A 5,381-nucleotide genomic window follows, 5' to 3' on the forward strand; every position below is an offset into this window, starting at 1 on the left:
CTCTCTCTCTCTCTCTCTCTCTCTCTCTCTCTCTCTCTCAAACACACGCACACACACACTTCCCAGTCTTGGGTTTCTGCACCCTGGTACATGTTCATCACTTCAGCTGTAGTTCCCAAATCATAAACAGAAAAGTAAGTTTGAGTCTGAAAGTTTTCTAACTTCAGCCTCACGCCTAAACCAGCACCTTCTTGTCAGTGTGTGACCATAAAGGTGCAGAGGATGAAAAAAATACTCAGAGACAAGACTTAGCTCCATCACCAAGAGGTCCAGAGAGGCTTCACCAGAGTCTCAGGAAAACAACAGTAAGCTGAGACCTCTGTATCTATTTATTTGTAATTAAAGAGGATGAGAACAAAGATGTGGAAGAAAAATATTTGCAACACCTGTACATAAATTTTGTTTATGGACAGGGATGGAAAGTGATAGCCTGCTATGTGAGGTACATTAATCTAGTTTAAACAAGCTTTTTGGCCTCAAGCTAACAGGAGGGCAGAGGGGAACATACTGCCCAAAGTAAACACCTTGAAAGTGGGCTGGAGATTTAGCTCAGCTGCACAGCACCTGCCTGGCAAGTGCAAGGTCATGAGTTCAATTCCCAGTACCAGAAGAAAAAAAAAAAAAACACCCTGAAAGTAACTTACTCTTAATTCTGCTGACTGTTGTCCTGAAGATCTGTTCTAAACTTTAACCAGGCATTCCAGGAGCCTAGGACTTTTTCCAAGTTCCCTTCATCTTTACACATGTACTTCAACCACTCCTTTGGTCAGAGTCTCCCCAGATCTTCTCATTAACTTCCACTCCCTCATTTTAAGGGGATCCTCTGAATATTCACTCTTCTTCTCCAGGACAGTGTCTGCCTGTCGTAAATAGCTTTTATCATAGTCAGGTATGGTGCAATATATGTAAGTCAATAAGTTGAAATACATCACATTAACAGAAGCAAGGTTAAAAAACAGAATTGTGGCAGACCTGTGACTGACCTCCATTTTATATTAGCAGCCATCTTAAGTATTAGTTAAGTTTCTGTTTTCTGAGATGTTTGTTTCTTCATGCCCTGCCTATTTCCCCGAGGTCATGCGCCCCCTCCCTTAAGGTTAGGACTGCCCACCATTGATTGCCTAGCTACTCCTGCCTTTGTCTAGGTTGCTTGGTTACTCCCGCCTTAAGAACTTCAGCATTTCTCCATGCCCTATATATGCACAGCACTTCCCGCTAATAAACAAGACTTGATCAGAATCCTGTCTTGTCTCCATTCCTTGTGTCTCTTGTCCCTATCTCATCCCCACTCCCCCTCTAAGATCCTCATTGACTTTACCCGCGGGTCGGGACACATAATCATGTTAACAGATGCAGAAAAAAATTTTTTGACAAAATCAAACACCCTGTAATGATAAAAGCTCTGAAGACAATAGATAGAGAAAGACCATATCTGAATATGACAAAGTGAGCTCAAGGCCAGCCTGAAACCAATAGTCAGCATCATATTAAGAGCAAGAAATTAAATGGATACATATAGGAAAGGAAGAATACAAACTATCATTACTTGCAAGTGACATGATACTCTACATAGAATACCAAAAGAACTCCACTAAAAAACTCTTACATTAATAACACGATTCAGCAATGTAGCAGGACATAAGATCAACACACAAAAATTAACAGCATTTGTGTACACCAATAATGAACTGAATGAGAAGGAAATTATGAAGACAACACCATTCACAGTAGCTTCAAAAAAATGAAATATCTAAGAATTAACTGAACTAAGGAAGTGAAGGACCTCTTCAAAGAAAACTAGACTCTGAAAAAGGAGATTGAAGAGAACATCAGAAAATGGAAAGATGCTGTCTTGGTTACTTTTCTCTCATTACTAAGACAAAATACCTAACACCCAGAATTAAGGAGGGAAAAGTTTATTTAGTTCACAGTTTGTGAAGATTTCAGTCCATACTTGGCTGGCTCCAAGGCAGAGTGCACATGGCAGAGGGCAGCCATTCACGGCAGCAGCAAACAGCAAAAGCAACAAGAGCAAAGGGGAGAAGCAGTGGAAAGCAGCCTCTTTCCCTCCCTTACACTGTATGCAAACTACCTTCTCCAGGGCAGGTGTAGCACTCACATCCATAATTCCTACAGTGGGCCATGAATCAATCACAAACTCTAAAAGCCCGTCCCATGACTGCATGTGGCTTTGGTGGGACACACAGACACAAACCATAACATGCTCCTGATCTTGGATAGGCAGAACCAATATTGTCAAAATGGTCATACCCTGAAACTTTTAAACCAGCTCAATACAGTCCCAATCAAAATACTAACAACATACTTTACAGATCTAGAGACAATAATCCTAAAATTTATATGAAGCCAGAAGAGGTACAGGATAGCAAGAGCAACTTTGGGCAAAAAGAGCAAAGCAGGAGGCATAGCAATACTAAACTTCAAGCTATACGGCAAAGCAATAGTACTGCAAAACCCACCATGGCACTAAAACAAAAACAGATACATGGATCAATGGAACACAAGTGAGGATGTAAAAACCTCCCCAGACATAATCAGCTATTTGATTTTGACAAAGGGGCTAAAAGTGTATGTTGCAGGAAAGATAACCCATTCAAAGAGTGATGCTGAAAAAATTGGATACCTGTTCACAGAAGAGTAAATCTGTGTCCACAGCTCTCACTGTATATTAAATTAAAACCAAATGAATCAAAGATCTAAACATTAAAACAGAAACATTAAGCCCACTGGAAGATAAAATACATAAAACACTTAAAGGTATAGGTGTAGGAAAGGATTTTCTAAACAGACCCTCAACTATGCAAGAAATAACAACAAAAATCAACAAATAGGATTATATCAAACTAAGAAGCTTTGGTACAGCAGAAGAATCAATTAGCAGAATGGAGAGATAACCTACAAAATGGGAAAAAAACATTCCAGCTACTTCTCAGGCAGAAGACTAGTATTTATAATATATAAAGAACTTTAGAAACTAAACCACCTGAAATTAAAGACCCAGTCAAGAAATAGGAAAGAGAGGGGCTGGGGATTTAGCTCAGTGACAAAGCGCCTGCCTGGCAAGCACAAGGTCGTGAGTTTGGTTCTTAGTACCGGAGAAAAAAACAAAAAAAAAAAATAAATAAATAAAAAAACAATTAAACAAAAAAAAAAAAAGAAATAGGAAAGAGAAATGAGCAGATACTTCACAGAGAAAGAAATACCATACAAACGGTTAATAAATGTATGAAAAAAAGTACTCAACATCTCTTCCCATTAAATGCAAATTAAAACAACACTAAGATTCCATCTTACTCTGGGAAAAATGCCAATCATTAAGAAGTCAAACAATAACAAATGCTTGTTCCAGGCATGGTAATGCATGCCTGTAATCCCAGCACTCTCGAGGCTGAGGCAGGAGGATTGCTGTAAGTTCAAGGTCAGCCTGGTCTACATAATGAGTCCAAGGCCAACCTGAACTGCATAGCGAAACCCTGTCTCAAAAAGAAAAAATAACTGCTGGGATGGCTGTGGTAAAAGAGGAAACTTCCTTCATTATCAGTGGGAATGTAAACTAGCACAATCATTATGAAAATCAGTATGGAGATTTCTCAAAGAACTAAAATTAGAAATTCCATATGACCTAGTTATTACTCTACTAAGTATCTTCCCAAAATCATATTACAGTGATACATGCATACCAATATTTATAGCAGCATAATTCATAATAGCTAAATCCTCTAAGTAGCCTGTATACCCATCAATAGATGACTGGATAAAGAAAAAGTGGTATCCATATATAATGAAATACTACTCAGCTATAAAGAATGACAAATTTGAGACATTTGTAGGAAAATGGATAGACCTGGGAAATATAATGTAGAGTGAAATAAATCAGAGACACAAGCTTAAAACCACATGTTATTTCTCATTTGAATGAGGCAAAGTACAAACAAAGATACTGATGAAGAATGGATAGAAGGGGACCAGGCGAGGGCTCTCTTGCAATAGGGAAAGGGACAAAGGTGAAGGCTGAGGAGAAATGAAGAGAAAATAAGTAAAATAAAGATATGCCATGTTCAGGAACCTAATAACCTCAATCATTGTACACATTATATGTCATAATAGGGCCAGAGATATAATTCAATGGCACAGCACCTGCCTGGCAAGCACAAGGTCCTGAGTTCGATTTTTAGTACAAAAATAAAATTTAATTTAATTATATTATATATATATGCCATAACATGAGTTAAAATTAATAGTATCAACACGAATGAAAAATGGGATAGGAAAACTGGAGGAGAAGAGAATGGATTTTTAAAAAAAGAAACAAGCAGTACTGTATACATGTAACCACTCTCCAAGATGGTCACATGAACTGCAAATATGTACTTAAAGAAAGAAAGAATGAAAGAAGACAAACTTCAAAGGGGTAGAAGTTAGAACTCCAATTCTGAATAGAATGTAGTGGTAGAGGCAGGGCACCATTCTTACATCAAATAGCAAAAGCTTACACTACAAAAAAAAGTTAAGAAATCGGGAACTGTGGAAGAAAAGGAGAACAAAATGAGTTGGAATTCCAGAAGTGGGGGGCTTTCCAATTACAATATATTATTTTTTCTGTTGGCATTTTCTGAATCTACCTACAATTGTGCAGCAGACTCAGTCCATGAAGAGTATCTCTATTGGGGGAAAAATAACCCATCAATTCTTTGCTACTAACAGAGATAGTAATTAGGTGAAAAATTTGAGGGAACTCAGACATGCAGTGCTTCACAGTGGACATTTGCTAAGTTCAGGGGTCAGGAAACTACCCTAGCAACACTTTTGTATGGGAAAACTCGCATATTATCATAATATGTAGAAGTTTAAAGTATCACTAAGAGTCGGGCATGGTGGCGCATTCCTGTAATCCCAGCACTCAGAAGGCTGAGGCAGGAGGATCATTGTAAATTCAGGACCAGCCTAGGGCTACAAAGTGAGCTCAAGGCCAGCCTGAATTGCGTAGTGAGACCTTGTCTCCAAAATATATATATATATCACTAAATGGGAGGTTTTCACCTCAAACACTCACCCAATCTCACAAAATACCTGCTAGATTTTGACTGTAAAGATGAGGGTAGCTGAGTTAAAATCTCAACATAAATCTTCCAACTAACAACATTTGTACAGAATTTCAGGGCTGGGTAGCTAAAAGCTGACTAGATTATAACCAAAAGCCCAAGAGGATGATATGCTTGGTGAGCATGATAAAGCAATAGTAAAGTAAGTCCTATTAAAACTGAACAATCTAGTTTGGGCACAATTCAATTTCTCATTCTTTCTCTTGGCAATACTGGGGATCCAACCCACATCACATGCATGCTAGGGTTTCACTTTAC

Source organism: Chinchilla lanigera, unplaced genomic scaffold, assembly GCF_000276665.1.
Source record: "Chinchilla lanigera isolate Chin_1 unplaced genomic scaffold, ChiLan1.0 scaffold00177, whole genome shotgun sequence".
In the NCBI taxonomy this organism is placed as follows: domain Eukaryota; kingdom Metazoa; phylum Chordata; class Mammalia; order Rodentia; family Chinchillidae; genus Chinchilla; species Chinchilla lanigera.